General features: G+C 45.9%; 1 long non-coding RNA gene across 1 annotated transcript; it reads left to right on the top strand.

The window, feature by feature from the left end:
* Window positions 1–4,165: 4,165 nt before the first annotated feature.
* LOC141098729 (uncharacterized) lies at window positions 4,166–5,051 on the top strand. Its single transcript, XR_012234336.1, has 3 exons — window positions 4,166–4,557; window positions 4,634–4,720; window positions 4,850–5,051. It is a non-coding gene; the product is annotated as an uncharacterized lncRNA (long non-coding RNA).
* Window positions 5,052–23,780: the final 18,729 nt, after the last annotated feature.

Here is a 23,780-nt window from a genome sequence, read left to right as displayed (position 1 = left end):
TTCTTAGCAAGGGTGAGTGGTTTTGCTGGCCGTAAAATAATTGTTATGAAAAAGGTTGAGGTTTACCCCACAGGGGAAAATGTTTGCCAGTCCATACACTTAGTGAGTCTAGGAGACTCACACCATCCTTATTGAAAAAATGAATAAGTATGGAATGGACAAGGCAACTGTTAGGTGGATTCATACCTGGCTTAGTCATCGGACCCAGAGAGTGGTCATAAATGGCTGCACATCCAGTTGAAGAATGTCTCAAGTGGGGTACCACAGGGTTCTGTCCTGGGCCCTGTATTGTTCAACATCTTTATCAATGATTTAGATGAAGTAATTGAGGTTAAACTGATTAAATTTGCTGAGGACACAAAGCTAGGACGGATAGCTAATACTAGAGAAGAGAGAGAGAGAGGATTCAAAAAGATATAAATAAACTGGAGCAGTGGGCAGCAACTAACAGAATGGTTTTTATCAGGGAAAAATGCAAAGTACTACATCTGGGCAATAAAAATGAAAAAAGCATATGCAGAATGGGAGGAATAGGGCTAAGCAACAGCACATGTGAAAAAGACTTGGTTATACTAGTAGATCACAGACTGAATATGAGTCAACAGTGTGATGCAGCAGTAAAAAAGGCAAATGCAATTCTAGGATGTATTAACAGAAGCATACAGTCTAGATCACTTGAAGTCATTATTGCCCTCTACTCCTCTTTGGTCAGACCTCATCTGGAATACTGTGTCCAATTTTGGGCAACAGATTTAAAAAAAAACATCAATAAACTGGAGCAAGTTCAGAAAAGAGCGACCAGAATGGTGACCGGTCTGCAAACGATGTCTTATGAGGAAAGGTTGCAGAATTTGGGAATGTTTAGCTTTCAAAAGAGAAGACTGAAAGGAGACTTAATAGCTGTCTACAAATATCTCAAGGGTTGTCACATTGTAGAAGGATCATCTTTATTCTCATTTGCACAAGGAAAGACTAGAAGCAATAGAATGAAACTGAATGGGAGGAGACACAGATTAGATATTAGAAAAACTTTTTGACAGAGTGATCAATGAGTGGAACAGGCTGTCATGAGAGGTGGTCAGCTCTCCTTTAATAGAAGTCTTCAAACAGAGGCTGGACAGACATCTGTCTGGAATGATTTAGTGAATCCTGCTTTGAGCAGGGGGTTGGACCAGATGGCCCAGAAGGTCCCTTCCAACTCCACGATTCTATGATTCTATGGTTCTATGAGACCCGTTCCTTTAATTGAGCATATTTTTTAATGAGACCTTCCTCCACATCTCATAATCCACCGCCACTAGATCACCAGGGTTAACATGTTCCGTGCTGCTACAGCCAGTGCTGAATTCTTAACAAGGGTGGGTGGTTATGTGGGCCGTAAAATAATTGTTTTGAAAAAGGTTGAGGTGTACCCCACAGGAGAAAATGTTTGCCAGCCCATACACTTAGTGTATGGGCATTACAAGTCTAGGAGACCCAGTGCTTTAAATTGGGCATACAGTATTTTTTAATGAGGCCTTCCTTCATGTCTCATCTTCCGCCACTAGATCACCTGGGTTAACGTGTTCCATGCTTCTACAGCCAGTGTCGAATTGTTAGCAAGGGTGGGTGGTTATGCTGGATGTAAAATAATTGTTATGAAAAAGGTTGAGGTGTACCCCACAAGGGAAAATGTTTGCCAGCCCATACACTTAGTGTATGTGCATTACAACTTTAGGAGACCCGCTCCTTTGTAATGTGACATTTTTTTGTGAGGCCCTCCTCCATGTTTCTTCCAAGGGGGGATTGGGGTCTGTGCAAAGTTAGGTCAAGGCAGCCCTTGCATTCAATGTATAAGGTAAGACCAACTGAAGAATGTGTTGTGGGTTTTCCTGTTCCCATCCAGTACCTGGGTTCAAAGGCTTATTGGGGTGCATATGACTTGGTAGCAGTGCAGGCCTAATGCATAAGAAAAGAGTTTGAGAGTACAAAATGAATAATGTCAAGTGGAATTTCCTGTGCCCATCCATTATGTGGGTTCAAAGGCTTATTGGGGTGCATATGACTTGGTAGCAGTGTAGGCCTTGCAGTCAATGCATGAGAAAAGAGTATGGGAGTGCAAAATGAATAATGTGAAGTGGATTTTCCTGTGCCCATCCAGTGTGTGGGTTCAAAGACTTATTGGGGTGAGGTCCGGCCCTCCCATCTTCTAGAGATGACGTCCTCCTTCTTACTTCTGCTCCTGCGCAGGCGTACTTACTTTGACCTGTTGAAGGCAGAGTAAGGTACTGCAGTGGGCAGGCGCCGGGAAAGGTCAGAGAGGTCCAGCGCCTGCGCAGTGCAGTACTTTACTCTGCCCCATCGGACCTGACCGGATCCCTGGGTGAGTATAATCTAACTCTTTTTTTCTTATCTTTCAGGTTACATTGGCGGCTTATCTACAGCATTACAGAATGCTGTTGATAAGCCCCTGATGGCTGTGGCCGCAGCTTATAAGCCAAAAATGGGGTGACAGATTCCCTTTAAAGGCCTCTTTCTAGGAAAGCTGTGTGATGACCACTAACTGTGGTTAGTTATAACAAATTATAATGATTATCCTCCATCCCATAGTCCAGTGCCCATATACCTATCATACATATCCTCCATCCCATAGTCCAGTGCCCATATACCCATCATACATATCCTTCATCCCATAGTCTATTGCCCATGTACCCATCAAACATCCTCCATCCCATGTCCATATTCCTATCATAAATATCCTACATCCCATAGTTCTACGCCCATATACCCATTATGACATCATTTTCGCCATGACAACCATTCTGACATCATTGTCACCATGCAACCTATTATGATATCATCATCACCATGGCAACCATTATGGCACAACCATCACCATTGCAACCTATTATGACATCAACTTCCTCTTGACAAAGCGGCCTGGGGCGCTGCAAAACGCGCATCAGGGGTGACACTGCTGGGTTCTCCTCCTCCTCCCATCCCTGGTAAGCACCTTTGATGGCACTCTGGACCATGATTGGTCATGCACTATGGATTTTCACTATATGCCAATCTGTTCATTTATATTGGTCCCTGACCCCAGTAACAGCCGGTGGGCACTACTATTGAACATTTACATGGGTAATTGGGACATGGCCACTTTAGATATGCATACCGGGATTATTCTCCATCTTGGTGGGAGGAGTTGGTGATATTTTGGGCAATACTGTCTGCATTATTTCTACTGACACTCTGTTACTATTAAGATTTTTTATCTGGTGTTATTCAATAATAAAATTTGATATTTTTTACATGCAATGTATCGCATGCTCATGTTTGTTCTCCTGTTTTTCTCTAATATGACATCAGCATCGCTATGGCAACCATTATGACATCATAATGTGGGGCGGGGCTTGATACACACACACTCTTTTTTTTATATATAGATTATTAGAACTCGCGTGTGCAAGGCACGACCACACTAGGGCTACAATTGACGCATGCTCAGTCTAATCTCACGCTCTGAACAACGGCATCCAAGTCAGAAAGACTCAGAGAGCTGACGGACAGAAGCAGAGGAGAGACAAGCATTCGTAAAGGACCAAAAATTACTAAGTTAAATAAAGGATGTGGTCATAGAAAGAATACACAGGTACATAAAAATAAAAACAGACATATCATCAAATATAAGGGACATTCTGACATAAGTCAGAATGGACATCATTAGAGAACCTTCGCAGAAAAAGATATATATATATATATATATATATGTATATATATATATATATATATATATATATTTAATAAATAATATATAACTCTCATGGCACAATATGCAAAAGGACCCTGGGGAAGTGCCTAAACTGAATAAACATCATTATTAAGGATATAAATATACATACTAAAACAATAATAGCAGCAAATCGCTCAGGGCACATGGACCAAATGCATAAAGGGCAAGAGATTAAGGCTGGTTTCACATTTGCGTTTTTTTGCACTTGAAAAAAACGCATACGTGCGCATGCGTTTTTTCCCCTATATTTAACATGGGTGCGCATACCTGCGCGCTGGCATGCGCACGTATGTGATTTTCATGCGCTGCGTTTTTTTGGGGTGTGCGTTTGTATTTTACAGACGCTACATGTTGCATTTTTTGGTCCTGCAAAAAAGCGCATGCGCACGTATGCGCACATTTTGCGCTAAAAATGGCCATTATAGCCTATGGATGCGCATACGTGCGCACTGGCATGCGCATGTATGCGTTTTTTTAGCGCTGCGTTTTTTTGGTGGTGTCCACTTGTTGTACTAGTTATAAACTTCTAAAGTAAAAAAAAAAAAAGTCTATATAAAGGAGGTGCCTGCCAAAACTCTGCCACTACTACACTGACAGATTGGAGAGCAGACAGTCACCAAGGAACCCATCTTCTATCAGCGTCAAGAATGTGAGTATATTACATTATATGCCTGTCCTTTTAAATTATGTATGTACTAATGATTTTTATTATTTTTACATGCAGTATGTCTTCAGAATCCGAATATTCCCCATCGCGGCAGGAATTGGCGCAAGCAGACCGTGAGGTGATTATTTTCGTGCATCTGGTAAGTATATCTGCTGCTACTCCAAATCTCTTATGTTTTTTTCAACTTTTTTAAGACATCATCATCATCATCTTCTGCGGACGGGACTACTGAGGGCGAAGAGCAGGAGCAGCGAAGCCAAGTCCCGGTGGTGATACGGAATGTATGTATCAAATGATTTGTAATGTTCTTTATTTTTTATCTTCTATTTTTACTCTTTTTTATGTTTCTTTTTTTTGTAACTTTTTATTCAATTTAAATTTGATTATTCTAATGAATGTGTTTTGTCTAGGTTCCACAACGGGATGAAGACGTCTACCTGGATAATGAGCAGCTCATCAGCCTGGTCCAGGAGCGTGCGCCGTTGTGGGACAGCCGTGACCGGCTGTACAAGGACAATGTGGTGACCCGGCGGCTATGGAATGAGGTGGCCGCAGCGTTGATGGATGGCTGGGACAGCGCCACAGCATCCTCCAAAAAGGCGTTTAGTGAGTATTTCCCTGCTCTGTATTGTGCCGCAGTGACTGTTGTCCTTGACGGCACTGTTGGGTTACGTGCTAGGTATATTCTAGCAGGAAACCCAACAGTGTCATCGGGCTCTACAGTGACTGCTTTGAGTATTGTATTGCTATATTGTGCCGCAGTGACTGTTGTCCTTGACGGCACTGTTGGGTTTCGTGCTAGGTATATTCTAGCAGGAAACCCAACAGTGTCATCGGGCTCTACAGTGACTGCTTTGAGTATTGTATTGCTATATTGTGCCGCAGTGACTGTTGTCCTTGACGGCACTGTTTTTTTTTTCCCAACAGTGGACAAAGTCCGAACACGTTGGCGTTCGATCAAGGACCGCTTCAACAGTGATGTTCGTGCTGAGGGCCAGGTTCGCAGTGGATCTGCGTCAAGGACCAGAACTAGATACCGTCACAATCACGCGTTGCAGTTCCTAAGACCGGTCCTTGCCACGAGATCGTAAGTATTATAAATTTTGGGTTTTTATTTTTATTAATCTGTGTTTTTCTAATTCACAGCTGATGCTTCTTGTAAAGGCATGGTAGTAATGATTTTCCTTTCTTCCACAGCACCTGGAGCAGCACCCTGCAACCTGGCCCTGAAGCGGTCCTTCCTCGGACGTCCTCTGACCCGTCCCAGCCATCCGACAGCTATGAAGCACCTTGCAGGTCAGCCACACACACAGCTGGTGACCAGGAAGCTGGGCCATCAGGTGTTCCCCTGTCCCAGGTCTCTGCCACTGGTTATGCGGGCACTACCCGCCAGAGGCAGATGGCCTTGGACAGGAATGTCTTGCCCGAGTTTATGCATTTGAGCGAGGCCTTTAATTCCAGCCTCAAGTCGCTGTCCGACAGAGTTGAAAGCGGTTTTGCACTCATGGAGCGTGGTTTTAACCACTTTAACACCGCTTCAATTCTGTAGAACAGCGCCTTGACCGTCTGGAGGCCGACCTCAACAGACCAGCACACCATTTTTTTAGTAAGATTGAAAAGGGCATGGCGGAACACCTTAGTCCTGAGCAACAGCTGAATGTGCTGCAGGCCTGCAACAATGCTTTCTTGCAGGCTATGCAGCATAATCGGTACGGTCAGCAGTCAGTGGTGTCATTTCCACCTGTGCCACCATTGACTTGCTTCACCTCACTACCGACTTGTGCTGCATACCACTGCACGGACACCTCTATTCAAAGCCAGGACACCCACCGTTACACCACCACAAGTCTGAGTGCAGCTGGTCACTTCACCGACACCACCATGGCAAGCGCTGCTCCTGTCTGGAGCACCACCGCCACTCCCATGCATGCGTGGAGCTCAGCCACCACTAGGCAAACATGGAACAGCCCTGCCGCTACAACAACATGTAGTAGCCCTGCCACCACCACTCCGCAAACCTGGACCATCACTGCCGCCACCAGTCCTCCTGCAAGGACGAGCACTGCCAACCAAGAGCAGCAGCAGCAGCCACCTCAGCAGCAGCAGCCACCTCAGCAGCAGCCACCTCAGCAGCAGCCACCTCAGCAGCAGCAGCAGCCACCTCAGCAGCAGCAGCCACCTCAGCAGCAGCAGCCACCTCAGCAGCAGCAGCAGCCACCCCAGCAGACGGGGGACCTACACTCAATATTTGCCCTAAGTTCAAGGCGAAATCAATCAAGGCGGGCATTGGGCCAAAGTCGGTCCAGGCACACAAGCCTACGGCGACATGCCATTACAACAAATGTACCTGAACAGATTTCCTCTCCTCCAAGTGTTCCTAGTTTAATTCCCTTAACTGGACTACCTTCCCCCACAGGTTTTGTTGCCCCTTCCCCTCAAACACCGTCTTCAACTGCAAGTGTTGCATATTCCCTGCACACCCCCAAATTGAAACCATCTGCCCCCAAACGCCGGAAAAAATAATTTTTTGGTTTATTTTTGTGATTAAAAATAAATTTACATTTGTGGTTCACCATTACAAAGTTTCATTAATGTTGTTTGCGCCGCTCACACACACTGATGGGTAAATACATGTTAAAAACCAACCCAAGGCCTAGTATAGTCATATGTGAAATAACACGGACTAGTATAGTCATACCAAGGCCTAGTGTAATAACTCGAGTTTTACCAACTTGGATCTGGTTTCATGAAAAACAAACAGTTGAAACTTGTCTAAAAAATAAGTTTCTTTCTTAAAAAGTTTCACCAGTTTGTTTTTTGTGAAACAAGATGCTAGTTGGTAAAAATCGAGTTATTACAGTAGGCCTTGGTATGACTATACTAGGCCGTGGTATTTCACATATGACTATACTAGTAGGCCCAAGGCCTACTATACTCATATTTGAAAAACCACGGCCTAGTATAGTCATTCCAAGGCCTAGTGTAATAACTCTAGTTTTACCAACTAGAATCTGGTTTCATGAAAAACAAACTGTTGAAACTTGTTAAGTTTCACCAGTTTGTTTTTCGTGAAACAAGATCCTAGTTGGTAAAAATCGAGTTATTACAGTAGGCCTTGGTATGACTATACTAGGCCGTGGTATTTCACATGACTATACTAGTAGGCCCAAGGCCTACTATACTCATATTTGAAATACCACGGCCTAGTATAGTCATTCCAAGGCCTAGTGTAATAACTCTAGTTTTACCAACTAGAATCTGGTTTCATGAAAAACAAACTGTTGAAACTTGTCAAGTTTCACCAGTTTGTTTTTCATGAAACAAGATCCTAGTTGGTAAAAATCGAGTTATTACAGTAGGCCTTGGTATGACTATACTAGGCCGTGGTATTTCACATGACTATACTAGTAGGCCCAAGGCCTACTATACTCATATTTGAAATACCACGGCCTAGTATAGTCATTTCAAGGCCTAGTGTAATAACTCTAGTTTTACCAACTAGAATCTGGTTTCATGAAAAACAAACTGGTGAAACTTGTCAAGTTTCACCAGTTTGTTTTTCGTGAAACAAGATCCTAGTTGGTAAAAATCGAGTTATTACAGTAGGCCTTGGTATGACTATACTAGGCCGTGGTATTTCACATGACTATACTAGTAGGCCCAAGGCCTACTATACTCATATTTGAAATACCACGGCCTAGTATAGTCATTCCAAGGCCTAGTGTAATAACTCTAGTTTTAACAACTAGAATCTGGTTTAATGAAAAACAAACTGTTGAAACTTGTCAAGTTTCACCAGTTTGTTTTTCGTGAAACAAGATCCTAGTTGGTAAAAATCGAGTTATTACAGTAGGCCTTGGTATGACTATACTAGGCCGTGGTATTTCACATATGACTATACTAGTAGGCCCAAGGCCTACTATACTCATATTTTAAATACCACGGCCTAGTATAGTCATTCCAAGGCCTAGTGTAATAACTCTAGAAACTTGTCTATTTATACACTACCACAATTTTAAATAAAAGTTGGAATTGAGCTGATTACATTCATCCACTCAATGCTGACTTGTATTCCCCATTGACTTTCATTGGGTGGGGTTGGGTTTTGAGGGTTGGGTTTTGAAAAAATCACATACTTTTTTTTCAACTAGTTGGACAATTTTCTCTTGAAAAAAATTGGTTTCCTGATTCATGGCCTGCAGCTTTGCTCATTCCAATATATTTCACGCAGACTAGCAATGCTGCATTTTAACTCATATGTGTATTTACCTGCCCAGGTGTGTGAACATCAAAAAATTCAGTTATACATGGGAAGTTTTTTATTTAATTGGATTTTAAAAAATATAGTGCACTCAGTAATGGTATCAAATAAGGTTTTTTATTACCATAAACAAACAAAAACATTACACCATTTCATCTTGCCAGTGCACCCGTCCTACATCAGAAATAAAGTAGGCCGCAAATTGGTCCCTCATTTGGCCAACTTCAACGGATGACCTGAGAGTGTGCTGAGTGAATTCAGGCAATGGGTTAGGAGCATCATCGTCCAGTTCAAAGGTCGGGTGCTCTTTAGCCATCACAAAGTTATGTAGAACCACACAGGCCTTCACCACCTCATCGACTGTTTCAAGTTTAAGATTAATGGCCGTGCCCAGAATTCGCCATCTGGAGACAAGAATCCCAAAAGCACACTCGACAGTTCTTCTGGCCCTGGTCAGCCTGTAATTAAATATTTTTTTGGTGTGGTCCAAGTCCCGGCTGGAGTAGGGTTTCAGTAAGTTTCCGCACATTTGAAAAGCCTCATCGCCAACCATTACAAAGGGCAGTGGCGGAGCTTCGGTGTGAGGAAGAGGCCGTGGCATAGGGAAATTAAATTGGTTGCCATACAACCTCCGGCCCATGTCTGAGTTTTTAAAAGCCTGTGAGTCATTACCACGGCCAAATGCTCCAATGTCCACTGCTACAAACATACATCCGGCATCCGCAATGGCCATGAGTACTATTGAAAAGTACTTTTTGTAATTATAGTACTCAGATCCCGTTCTTTTGGGTTTGATGATCCGTATGTGTTTACCATCAACAGCTCCCAAACAGTTGGGAAAATTGCATACTGTCCAGAATTTGTCAGCAATTTCCATCCACTTTTCAGCGGTGGGCAGGGGCAGAAATTCTGGACAAAGAACATTCCAGAGAGCCCGGCAGGTGTCAGCAACAATTCCAGACAAGGTAGAGATTCCAATACGGTACTGGAAGTGTAGTGAAGATAGGGTTTCTCCAGTCGCCAGGAATCTGTGAACAGACAAAGAAGTAAAATTAATATTTATGTATATTATTTTAAAAAACTATAAAATAAAATATTAGTACATTCACGAAAACTAATTACCCAAGGTTTTGAATACTAAATTTAAAAAAAAAAATCAGACCGCACCCCTTGGTTTAATATTACATACCGTAATGTCACCAGTAGCCGTTCCTCAGGAGGAATCGCACGACGGAGCTGTGTGTCCTGTCTCCGGATGGATTGTTGGACACGAGCAAGCAAATCCCTGAAACTTTCTTGGGACATCCGGATATAATCTATAAATTTCTCCGGGTTTGCCTGGAGCTCGCTGTAGAGGGTGTGGTATGCCCCACGGCTCTCCCGGAGTTCAACAATCGGATGTATCCACATACGCCGCCGCTGCCGTCTTCGCTCCCTCTCTCTCTTCCTTTGTTCATGGCAAGCAACTGCATACGCCTGAGCCATCGCGATGTCCAAATCCAAGTTGAAGTGAAAACTCTTCCAGCGCAGATCCATGGTCACGAGAAGAATCAAGCAAATGTGAAGAATACTGTAGACAGGGTCTATATATTAACATACCACACCCACAATGAAGTCCCATTGGTCTTGTGTGTTGTTGAATGTTTTTTTTTTCTTTTTTGGGGGGTTTTTCCAAAATCTGTAAAAAAACGCAAACGCACAAAAAACGCATACAAACGCACAAAAACGCTGCGTTTTTTTCATGCATGCGCATAAAAATGCTTGAAAAAAAGCAGCGTTTGTATGCATTTGTATGCATTTTTTCAATGCGTTTTTTTGCGGGAAAAACACGCTGCAAAAAAAAGCAAGTGTGAAACAGGCCTTACAAGTACACAATACCTAAATAATGTAAGATAATACAAATTCTGCAGATAGAAACAGCAGAAATAAATAAGCTGAAAAATAACAAAATGATGTCCACTTCTGAATTATAGTTGATGATGAGGAAGGGGCCACAGCTACAGTACAAGAACGATATTCACCCAAAATATATGTGCAAGTCACAAAAAAGGTAACCTAGAAAAGTAAATGTTAATTAAAAACAAAGATAAAAACAGACAAACATATGCAATTGATGACATAATACTGATTACAGAAACATAGGTGGAAAAAAGAATGGGGAAGGGAAAGAAGGGGAAAGGGAAGGAAGGGAAAAGAGAAAAAGGGGGAGGAAAGAAAAGGGAAGGAAGTATATTACAAAAAGGGCAAAGCTAATGCTTTCACTGAGGCCATTTGGAATGCAAGGTATTAAGAGTCCATATCCAGCGTGACTCAAGCTGGGACACTTTCTGCGAAATCCTCCCCTCACAGACCCGAAGGAGGGTGGAATCGCAACCATGGTGTGCAGTGGCTTAACTACAAAGTTATGGGCCCCGATGTAAACTTTCAAATGGGGCCCCCGTGCCAAAATACACGCACATCTCCACTCTGTATACCTTGTACACGTGTGGCTCCTCTCCGTACACCTCGTACACACGCGACTCCTCTCCGTACACCTTGTACACGCTCCGCTCCATACACCTCATACACGCGTGGCTCTGCTCCGTACACCTCGTACACACCCGGCTCCGCTCCGTACACCTCATACATGCGCGGCTCCACTCCGCACACCTCGTACATGCGCTGCTCCGCTCCATACACTTCGCACATGCGCGGCTCCGCTCCATACACCTCGTACACGCGCGGCTCCGCTCCATACACCTCGTACACGTGCGGCTCCTGTTCGTCCACCTCGTACACACGTGGCTCCATTCCGTACACCTTGTACACGCCCGGCTCCGCTCCGTACACCTCGTACACGACCGGCTCCACTCCGTACACCTCATACATGCGCGGCTCCGCTTAGCACACTTCGTACACGTGCAACTCCTCTCCGTACACCTCGTACAGACACGGCTCCACTCCATACGCACGTGACTCCTCTGTACTCCTCCTACACGCCCAGCTCCACACACCTCGCACACACGCGGCTTCTCTCCTTACACATGTGGCTCTGCTCCATTCACCTTGCACACACACGGCTCTGCTCCGTACATCTCGCACACACACAGCTCTGCTCCGTAGATCTCATACACACACGGCTCTACTCTGTACATCTCGTAAAAACATGGCTCTGCTGTGTACAGCTCGTACACACACAGCTCTGCTACGTACATCTCGTACACACACGGCTCTGCTCCATACACCTCGTACACACACGGCTCTGCTCCGCACATCTATGTTGTGAGTTTTCTTGCTTGGAGTTCTGAGCCAAAGCTCCCTCTGGTGGTTGCTGAGAGTAGTGGAGAGAGTAGTGGAGCTGGCCAGGTGGATGGAAGTTCCCAACCTGATGACGATAATTGGAAACCTGGGATTACTGGCTGGGAGCATATAATTGAGCTGGCTGCTCTTGGAGGTTGCTGGTGATTTCCTCAGTGTGCCTTTGGAGCTCTTTTGCCTCCTGCCTGATCTGCATGGTTCAGCTAAGTGATTCTTTTGCTAATATTTTGCATCTAATCTGGTTGTGTCTTTTTTTTGCTTTCTGTTTTGCTGCTAGGGTTCAGCGTGCTCCCTGCTGGGGGCAGCGCTGGGCCCTGCTTCATATGTTGCAGCTTGTTCAGTCCCCTGTTATGTTAGCATCTTTTTGCTTTGCTGCCAGTTTATACCAGAGTGCTGATCTAGTGGGGGTGAGATAGTGTGATCTCAGGTTTTTTGGATATCAGTAGTGTTGGACTTTTTCAGGGTTTTGTGCGTGATTGCAGACAGTATCTTTTCTATTCTGTCCTGTCTAGACAGCTTGGGTCCCACCGTTTGCTCAGTCTGTTCTCTGCCTGCGTTTGTGTCTCATCTTGTCTCACCGACAATATATGTTTGGGGGCTGTCTATTCCTTTGGGAATCTGCTCCGGGGCAGTTTAGATTTCATCTTTCTGTCTTTAGGCTTAGCTAGTCCTCTGGCTGTGACGAAGCGTCTAGGGCATCGTAGGAACGCTCCACGGCTACTGATAGTTGTACGGATAGGATCAGGGGTTTGCAATCCGCTTACTTACCAACCTATCTGGTCATCTGGTGGCTTAGCCTGTTCCTGCCATCCTCCTCAGTGACCCATTCATAACAGAATCACCAGCCTAACGGCAGACTCTAGGGTACTCAAAAGAAGGAAAGAATTGTAAAAAAAAAAAAAAAAGGTGTCAGAATTTTTTTATATATTTTTTCCTCATTTTCTCTGGGGCCGTAGGAGGATTTTTTCTTTAATGAAGACTGGAAAGTGCAGTGAATTTCTGCCAATCTCGCTCAATCATCTGCTGTAGAACCAAAGATCCCTACTCCTGATATTTTTTCTGGGGATCGGTGTTTGAATTTCAAGAATAACTGTAAACTATTTCTTGCCTTGAAGCCAAATTCATCGGGGAGCTTGGTGCAGCAGGTTAAAATTGTCATCTCCCTGCTGCGTGGCGATCCCCAGGATTTGGCTTTTTCTCTGACACCTGGAGATCCTATTCTGGCTAATGTGGATGCATTTTTTCAGGCCCTGGGGTTGTTGTATGATGAACCTAATGCTATTGATCAAGCTGAGAAGACCTTATTGGCATTGAACCAAGGTCAGAATGTTGCGGAGTAATACTGCCAGAAGTTCCGAAAGTGGGCGGTCCTTACTAAATGGAATGATGCCCTAGCAGCTCTCTTTCGGAAAGGTCTAGCAGAAACCGTAAAAGATGTTATGGTGGGATTTCCTGTCCCCTCTGGTCCTAACGACTCCATGTAATTAGCCATTCAAATTGATCGACGTTTACGTGAACGGAAAAGTACGCGAGAGGCGGTGCTGCCTTTTGAACAAACTTCTGAACCCATGCAATGTGATAGGGTTTGGTCTAGGACGCAACGTCAAGAGTTTAGAAGGTGTAATAAGTTATGCTTCTTTTGTGGGGACGCTTCTCATGTTGTTTCTGTCTGCCCTAAATGAGAAAAACATTTTGCTCACGCATTTGCGGTGGGCAGTGTACAGCCTAAGCTCCTGTTGGCAGTTACCTTGATCTGCTCCTTGTCTACTTTTTCTGCTAAGGTCTTTGTTGATTCAGGAGCAGCTTTGAATCTGATGGATCTTGACTTTGCCAAGCGTTATGGTTTCCCCATGGTGCCCCTGAGAACCACTATTCCCTTGAGGGGGATTGATGCTACCACTTTGGCAGAGAATAAACCCCAGTTTTGGACCCAGGTGGTAATGCAGGTCACCTTGGACCATCAAGAGAATTGTAAATTTTTGGTGTTGCACAATTTGCATGATACTATTGTACTGGGTTTTCCTTGGTTGCAAACCCATAATCCTGTTTTAAATTGGAAATCTCTGTCTGTGGTGAGTTGGGGTTGTCAATTTGTTCTTAGTGACACTCCTGCTTTCTCCTCCTCTCCCCAATTTTAAGACGTTCCTGACTATTTGGCTGATTTTTCTGATGTATTTAGTGAGAGTAAAGGCCCCGCCACACTAAGCGAGATCGCTAGCGATGTCGCTTAAGCATCACCGATTTTGTGATCCAGCAGCGATATTGCTAGCGATATCGCTATATGTGACACCTTACCGGCTTCCACGCTGTCTATCGCTGATTGCGCGAGAACGTCCTGGGCCGTTTCTCGTCGGTGGCTTCCTGCTGTGCTTCCTGCTGGAGCTGACGAGCGATGCGTGGACGCGGACGGGAGGACATCTTCATCGCCGCGTCTGACAGGTAATTAACGACCGCCGACCGCTGCTATGTCACGGGTAAGATCTACCTGTTTGGCAGCTCACTAGCGACCATTTAGCGATGCACCAGCGATCCTGACAGAGTCGTATCGTGGTCGAAATCTCTGGTGCATCGCTAAATGTGACGGGACCTTAAGTCCGCGTCTTTGCCTCCTCTTAGGAGTTATGACTGCACAATTGAGTTGATGTCCAGTTGTAAACTTCCCAAGGGTCGGCTTTTCAACTTATCTGTACCCGAACATGATGCTATGCGATCTTATATCAAGGAGTCATTGGAGAAGGGTTATATCAGACCATCCTCTTCGCCTTTGGGTGCTGTTTTTTTCTTTGTGGCCAAAAAAGATGGCTCAATAAGGCCATTTATTGACTATCGTTTCCTTAACAAAATCACTGTTAAATATCAGTACCCGTTACCCCTGATTTCTGATTTATTTTCCAGAGTTAAAAGTGCTTGTTGGTTTACCCAACTTGACCTCAGGGGGCGTATAATATTATTTGCATCAAGCACGGGGATGAATGGAAGATGGCGTTTAATACTCCGGAGGGACATTTTGAGTACCTGATGATGCCTTTTGGGCTCACTAATGCCCCTTCCGTCTTCCAATCTTTTATGAATGATATTTTCCGTGACATTGTGGATAAGTTTTTGATCATTTATCTGGATGATATTTTGATTTTTTTCCAGTGATTGGGATTCTCATGTGGAACATGTCCGGACTGAGTTTCGGATTTTGAGGGAAAATACTCTGTATGTTAAGGGATCGAAATGTCTTTTTGGTGTACAGAGGATTTCGTTTTTGGGATTCATTTTGTCCCCGTCTGTTATTGAAATGGACCCGGCTAGAGTTGAGCGACTTTTGGTTTTTTAGGGTCGCGTTTCGTTTCGTGAAACCCGACTTTTCCAAAAGTCGGGTCGAGCAAGATCGGCCGATTATAGGGAAAAGTCGGGGTCGTCCCGAAACACGAAACCCAATGTAAGTCAATGGGGAATAAAAGTCGGCAGTGAGAGGAGGACAGGAAACACACCTACAGTGCCCATTTGAATGCCAAAAGCATCAATTCTTCTTACTTAAGCTTGTCAACCTTAATTAACTTCATAATACAAGTTACGCACTGAAAAATGGGGGTTATTTGGCTAAAGTTGTGGGGGGGGAGGGCTGGCTGCAGGTTTTCATGTGCCCTGGGCGAAAGAGCGCCCCTTTAACACATACCACAACTCATCATGCTCCGATACGGCAGAGAAATAGCGGTATAGTACAATGAAAAATACCTCACTTTTTACATCTCATGACGAGGCCCATCTATTTCTCCATACAGAATCATTGGTCCCATATAATGTTTGAAACAGTATATGATGAGCTCCACATAATGCTACAGTATATGTTGGTCCCCATGGATGAAGCTCCACTGGCTTATGGACCCAAATAATGCTCCAAACATAATGGGCCCCATTTCTAATGCTCTAGTGTATAATGGGCCCTGTAAATGCTGCTCCAGTGTCTGATGTCCACCTTTGGAATGTTCCAGTGTATGGTGGGCCCCATCTATCATTCTCCAGAGTATAGTGCTCCCCAAAAATTGCTGTCCCAACATTGAAAACAATCAAATAAGTCTCCTCGCTAGGGAATCCCTGTACTTGTCTGGATTCCTCTTCGTCCCCATCTTCCATCTCACTGCACAGTATTTCAACTGTGCAAGTGCTGTGATCCTGAGCAAGCAGGGGGAGCCCAGTCGTTGATGATGGCACTGGCACAGGGCCCCTGATAGTACGGTGGTGTGTCTGATGGCGGGTGGGCCGAACCTGCACTTTCATCTGCAGCTTCCTCTTTGTCTCCGTGTAAGATGGAACTGTATATGGGAAGGGTAACCTGAGTTTCATCAGGGTCAGATTCAGGTCGTGTAGCGTGCGAGGGGAATGTAGTGGTCTGGGTCAATGTACCTGCAGATTCATGGAGCAGTGGCTGGGCATCAGTGCACTTGTGTCGCCCCCAGGAGTGCGGTCGCCACAGTGGCATTACCTTCTTCCTAGGGAGTGTGATGTCATGCTTGGGAGCAACGAACGATCTCTCTAGCAGGTTAACTGATTGGGCGGCGTTATTCCCACAAGTCATGACCCTCCAAAAGCGTTCATGAAGGCAAAGTGTTTGTTTTACGTGGGCAGTATGGTTGCAAAGCTGAACCTTAAAGGAATGTCCAGAAGGGCACCACCAGGAGTGGAGCCTACGGTTAAATTCGACTCCACCTGGGAAACCTCAACCATGCCAGCTACAGAACAGATGCACACATTGCAAGCTTAATTCCGTTAACGAACGAGACTCCGTCATGCCCTGCGGTCCGATTACAATTATTACCCGCGAACAATGATTTCCCAGTAAGTGCAGGTCAACCGCAGTTCCGGAATTAGGCCTAACCGTCATTCCTGAAAAAATGAAAAACTTACGTGTGCTAACCACAGGTGCTGTAGCTTGCTTAACAGCTCGCCAGCCGTTCTCACGCCCAGTATGGATTACACGTGATTGCACAAAGGTGAGAAAGGGTACCGTATCCCCAGATAACATGTATGGATAGCGTACACATTCAAAATATATGTCTATACATCAGGAGGCAGGCTCAGACGGTGTTAGGCCCAGTATGGATTGCACGTGATTGCACAAAGGTTAGAAAGGGTACCGTATCCCCAGATAACATGTATGGATAGCGTACACATTCAAAATATATGTCTATACATCAGGAGGCAGGCTCAGACGGTGTTAGGCCCAGTATGGATTGCACGTGATTGCACAAAGGTTAGAAAGGGTACCGTTTCCCCAGATAACATGTATGGATAGCGTACACATTCAAAATATATGTCTATATATCAGGAGGCAGGCTCAGACGGTGCTAGGCCCAGTATGGATTGCACGTGATTGCACAAAGGTTAGAAAGGGCACCGTATCCCCAGATAACATGTATGGATAGCGTACACATTCAAAATATATGTCTATACATCAGGAGGCAGGCTCAGACGGTGTTAGGCCCAGTATGGATTGCACGTGATTGCACAAGGTTAGAAAGGGTACCGTATCCCCAGATAACATGTATGGATAGCGTACACATTCAAAATATATGTCTATACATCAGGAGGCAGGCTCAGACGGTGTTAGGCCCAGTATGGATTGCACGTGATTGCACAAAGGTTAGAAAGGGTACCGTATCCCCAGATAACATGTATGGATAGCGTACACATTCAAAATATATGTCTATACATCAGGAGGCAGGCTCAGACGGTGTTAGGCCCAGTATGGATTGCACGTGATTGCACAAAGGTTAGAAAGGGTACCGTATCCCCAGATAACAGGTATGGATAGCGTACACATTCAAAATATATGTCTATACATCAGGAGGCAGGCTCAGACGGTGTTAGGCCCAGTATGGATTGCACGTGATTGCACAAAGGTTAGAAAGGGTACCGTATCCCCAGATAACATGTATGGATAGCGTACACATTCAAAATATATGTCTATACATCAGGAGGCAGGCTCAGACGGTGTTAGGCCCAGTATGGATTGCACGTGATTGCACAAAGGTTAGAAAGGGTACCGTATCCCCAGATAACAGGTATGGATAGCGTACACATTCAAAATATATGTCTATACATCAGGAGGCAGGCTCAGACGGTGTTAGGCCCAGTATGGATTGCACGTGATTGCACAAAGGTTAGAAAGGGTACCGTTTCCCCGGATAACATGTATGGATAGCGTACACATTCAAAATATATGTCTATACATCAGGAGGCAGGCTCAGACGGTGTTAGGCCCAGTATGGATTGCACGTGATTGCACAAAGGTTAGAAAGGGTTCAGTTTCCCCAGATAACATGTATGGATAGCGTACACATTCAAAATATATGTCTATACATCAGGAGGCAGGCTCAGACGGTGTCAGGCACAGTATGGATTTGACGGCCCAGACTACACAGCGGAGGAGCAGGGAGAGGTAAAGATTGCAAATGCTGGGGCCCTGCCCAAGCAAGTGGGGCCCACTCGAGGGCGTCGGTACTGGCACTGGGCCCCTCATAGTACGGCGGTGTGTCTGACGGCGGGTGTGCACCACCACCGTCAGAGACACTTGATTGCACTATGAAGGACCCTGTACCAGTGCCCGCGCCCAAGAGTCAGCCTACCCACCTGTCCAGGGCAACGGCACTCGCACGGTGTCGTGCGCTAGGTGGTGACCCCGGCCATGGGGGGTGAGGCAGCACAGTTAGGGAGTTTTAGAAAGTGGCATATGTTGATGTTGGACATTCAGCTGATGCAAAAGTTGAAATAGGTCAAGTCCCAGGAAGAGGTGGACCAAAGCAAGCCATTTTTCTGTCACCCTATGTGTCATCAGGGGAAGGTGGGACAAAATCCTTGGAAACCCATGCGTGGTTCATTTTAATGAAGGTTAGATCATCCACATTTTGGGTTGACAGACGGGTCCTTTTTTCTGTCAGGATTGATCCAGCTGCACTGAAGACTCTTTCCGATAGCACACTTGCAGCTGGGCAAGCGAGCTCCTGTAAGGCATATTGTGCCAATTCAGGCCAGGTGTCCAGTTTAGTGGCCCAATAGTCAAAGGGGAATGACCTGTGTGGGAGAACATCGATATGGGAGGAAAAGTAGTTTGTAACCATAGTTGACAACTGCTGTCTCCTGTCACTTTCCATCGATGCTGTATTACCAGTTGTGTGAGCGGTACTTGAAAAATCAGTCCACAACATTGTCATGAAACCCCTGTCTCCAACGCCACTTCTGCTGTGTGCACCACGAACACCTCTGCCAAGCTGCCCCCGGCCCGTACGGTTCGTGTGAGAACCATCACCGCTGCTGTGTGCTGGTAATGCCTCAAGCAACCGATTTACCAGAGTTGCTTGTTTATTAGCCAATATTAGGTCAAGGTTCTCCTGTGGCATGATGTTTTGTAATTTGCCTTTATAGCGTGGATCCAGGATGCTGGCCAACCAGTAGTCGTCATCGTTCATCATTTTGGCAATGCGTGGGTCCCTTTTTAGGATGTGCAAGGCATAATCTGACATGTGGGCCAATGTTCCCGGTGTCAATGATGCACTGCGAGTGCTGGTTGGAGGAGCACTTTCTGGCAAATCCACATCTCTCCAGTCACGCACAAACCCTGTACCAGACCTTGCCACGCCAACATTTTCACTTGCCCCACGAGATGCATCCTCCTCCCCTAAGTAATCATCCCCATCATCCTCCTCCTCCTCCTCTTCTTCCTCCACCTCGTCCAGGAGAGGTCCCTGAGCAGACAATGACTGAATGTCATCAAGGATTCCCTCCTCCTCTTCCTCCTCATCAACATTGGCTGCAGACGCCTGCTCCTTAAGGTGCGTCAAAGTTTGCATGAGCAGACGCATAAGTGGGATGCTCATGCTTAGGATGGCGTCGTCTGCCCTTACCAGCCGTGTGCATTCCTCAAAACACTGAAGGACTTTACAGAGGTCTTTCAGCTTCGACCACTGCACACCTGTCAACTCCATGTCTGCTCTCAAAGTGCCTGGCCGTGTATCCTCCCACAAATGCATTATGGCCTGCCTCTGCTCGCACAGCCGCTCCACCATGTGCAGGGTGGAGTTCCACCTTGTTGCAATGTCGATAATGAGGCGGTGGTTGGGAAGGTGGAGCAATCGCTGCAGCTTCTGCATACGAACGGAGTGTACAGGCGACCGGCGGATGTGCGCGCACAGTCTTCGCACCTTCTGGAGCAGGGCTGTTAACTCCGGATAATTTTTGAGGAAGCACTGCACCACCAGGTTCAAGGTGTGAGCCAAGCAAGGTATATGGCTGAGTTTTGAAAGGGCTATGGCTGCCACAAAATTACGGCCGTTATCACTAACTACCTTGCCTGCCTCAAGATGTACACTGCCCAGCCATGACTCAGTTTGTCGCTTCAAGTACTCGGCCAGCACCTCGGCGGTGTGTCTGTTGCCCAAACACATCATCTGCAACACAGCCTGCTGACGCTTTCCACTAGCTGCTCAATAGGGGGACACATCGTGTGCAACAGTGGCAGCTGCAGATGGAGTGCTCGTACGACTGCGCTCTGTGGACGAGCTTTCGCTTCTGGAGGAGGAGGAGGAGGGTCGAACGCCTACAGCCAACTGTTTCCTATACCGTGGGCTAGGCAGCACTGTCCCACCACCGCTGTCCCCTGTGGACCCTGCATCCACCACATTAACCCAGTGCGCAGTGATGGACACGTAACGGCCCTGGCCATGCCGACTGGACCATGCATCAGTTGTGAGGTGCACCTTTCCGCTCACTGACTGCTTGAGTGCATGGACAATGCGGTCTTTCACATGATGGTGGAGGGCTGGGATGGCTTTGCGAGAGAAGAAGTGGCGACTGGGTAGGTCATAGCGTGGTACTGCATAAGCCATGAGTTCGCGGAAAGCTGTGCTTTCCACCAACCGAAAGGGCATCATCTCAAATGAGATTAGTTTGGCAATGTGGGCGTTCAAACCCAGTGTACGCGGATGAGAGACTGAGTACTTTCTTGACCTACTCATAGTGTCTGGGAGGGTGAGCTGGACTTGAGAGCTGCATATGGTGGAAGTAGCGGTGGACAGGGCGGACTGAGAGAGGGTTGATGATGGTGATGGAGTTGGTGTTCTTTCTGATGGCCTAGAATCAGTCTTTCGTTGATATAACAGTGGGATTCCCTGACTGCTGTGGCCTTGCAACGACACCTCAACATTTGCTGCTGTGCTAACCGGTGGGCTTACAGTGGGGGAAACAATGTAGTGTTGCTGACTACCTTAATTGTGATCAGTTGCACATGTGGCACTTGAGGTTTGGTGTTGTGTCCACGCTTGCAAGTGCATGCTGGTTAAATGTCTAAGCATGCAACTGGTATTCAAATTTTTCAGATTTTTCCCTCGGCTAAAGGTCTTTGCGCACTTCTTACAGATAACCTTGGCCTGATCATGAGGATTTTGGTCAAAAAAGTGCCACACTGCACTCTTCCTACTTTGGCAGACATTTTGCGGCCTAGCACGCTGTGATCTTTTGACCCTCTGGACAAGCTGTCCAGCAACTCTTTTGATGTTTGGAACCTGTCTTTGGAGTGCTCCGGGCCTGCCAGATAACAGCTGTTGCGATGTCGATGTCTGCTGTGGATGCTCCTCATCTGAGCTATTGGAAGCAGCACCCTCTTCCCCCAATGGATGCCAATCTGGGTCAACAACTGGGTCATCCATCACCTCCTCTTCTATGTCATGTGCACCTTCCTCTGTGTCACCGTGTATGGTGGTATAGTGTGCGGGAAGGGGCACCTGAGTCTCATCAGGGTCAGAATCTGGCTCTGTACACTGCGAGGACAATGTAGTGCTCTGAGTGAATGTACCAGCAGAATCATCCATCAGCGGCTGTGCATCAGTGCACTCCATGTCAGATTCATCTTGGCCTGGGTAATTCACCATTTGACTTGATAATCCAGGCATGGTATGTGAAAACAGCTCCATGGAGTAATCAGTGGTATGGCCTGCGTCATCCTTCAATCTTGGTTGGGGTGAAGGACACAAGGAAAGGTGTGGTTCATGAACATGAGCCTCCAATGACGACTCAGTGCTTTTACTTTTTACAACTGAAGAAGAGGATGTCGATAGAGCTGGAGGCTGAGTCAGCAATGTAAGACAAAACTTTTTCCTGATGCTCTGGCTTTAAAAGCGGTTTGCAACTCCTAGAAAACGAAGCATTCGAGGCCTTATGTAGCCAGACGATGACGCAGGCTCAACACCTCCTGCATTCGGTCCTCTTTTGCTCTTGCCACTACCATCAGATCCACCACCAACACCATCATTACCAGCTGCCAACCCCCGCCCAATTCCACGGCCTCTTCCACCATCCTTCCTCATTTTTGGTAGAAATGTAGACAAAATCCAACAAACTATATAGTAATGTAAAACAAGGTACAAGGTGTCTATAGGACAGGGGAGATTTTGAATTTCTGCAGACATTTGTGGACACTGGACACTTTTGGATTGTGTGAGGGCCACTGATATCTGAGCGCTATGTCACAGGCTCGATGGCACAGCTGTGACAAAAGTGACGAGAGGATAAGGGAGATTTTGAATTTCTGCACACACTTGTGGACACTGGACACTTTTGGATTGTGTGAGACCCAATGAATATCTGAGTGCTATGTGACAGGCTCGATGGCACAGCTGTGACCAAAGTGACTAGAGGATAAGGGAGATTTTGAATTTCTGCACACACTTGTAGACACTGGACACTTTTGGATTGTGTGAGGCCCAATGAATATCTGAGCGCTATGTGACAGGCTCGATGGCACAGCTGTGACCAAAGTGACTAGAGGATAAGGGAGATTTTGAATTTCTGCACACACTTGTGGACACTGGACACTTTTGGATTGTGTGAGGCCCAATGAATATCTGAGCGCTATATGACAGGCTCGATGGCACAGCTGTGACCAAAGTGACTAGAGGATAAGGGAGATTTTGAATTTCTGCACACACTTGTGGACACTGGACACTTTTGGATTGTGTGAGGCCCAATGAATATCTGAGCGCTATGTGACAGGCTCGCTGGCACAGCTGTGACCAAAGTGACTAGAGGATAAGGGAGATTTTGAATTTCTGCACACACTTGTGGACACTGGACACTTTTGGATTGTGTGAGGCCCAATGAATATCTGAGCGCTATGTGACAGGCTCGATGGCACAGCTGTGACCAAAGTGACTAGAGGATAAGGGAGATTTTGAATTTCTGCACACACTTGTGGACACTGGACACTTTTGGATTGTGTGAGGCCCAATGAATATCTGAGCGCTATGTGACAGGCTCGATGGCACAGCTGTGACCAAAGTGACTAGAGGATAAGGGAGATTTTGAATTTCTGCACAAACTTGTGGACACTGGACACTTTTGGATTGTGTGAGACCCAATGAATATCTGAGCGCTATGTGACAGGCTCGATGGCACAGCTGTGACCAAAGTGACTAGAGGATAAGGGAGATTTTGAATTTCTGCACACACTTGTAGACACTGGACACTTTTGGATTGTGTGAGGCCCAATGAATATCTGAGCGCTATGTGACAGGCTCGATGGCACAGCTGTGACCAAAGTGACTAGAGGATAAGGGAGATTTTGAATTTCTGCACACTCTTGTGGACACTGGACACTTTTGGATTGTGTGAGGCCCAATGAATATCTGAGCGCTATGTGACAGGCTCGATGACACAGCTGTGACCAAAGTGACTAGAGGATAAGGGAGATTTTGAATTTCTGCACACACTTGAGGACACTGGACACTTTTGGATTGTGTGAG

This window comes from Dendrobates tinctorius, unplaced genomic scaffold (assembly GCF_039654945.1).
Source record: "Dendrobates tinctorius isolate UK_male_01 unplaced genomic scaffold, ASM3965494v1 ptg000094l, whole genome shotgun sequence".
Lineage (NCBI taxonomy): Eukaryota > Metazoa > Chordata > Amphibia > Anura > Dendrobatidae > Dendrobates > Dendrobates tinctorius.
Note: the sequence above shows the minus strand (reverse complement) of the source record. Positions and strands in the feature narration are given on the sequence as shown.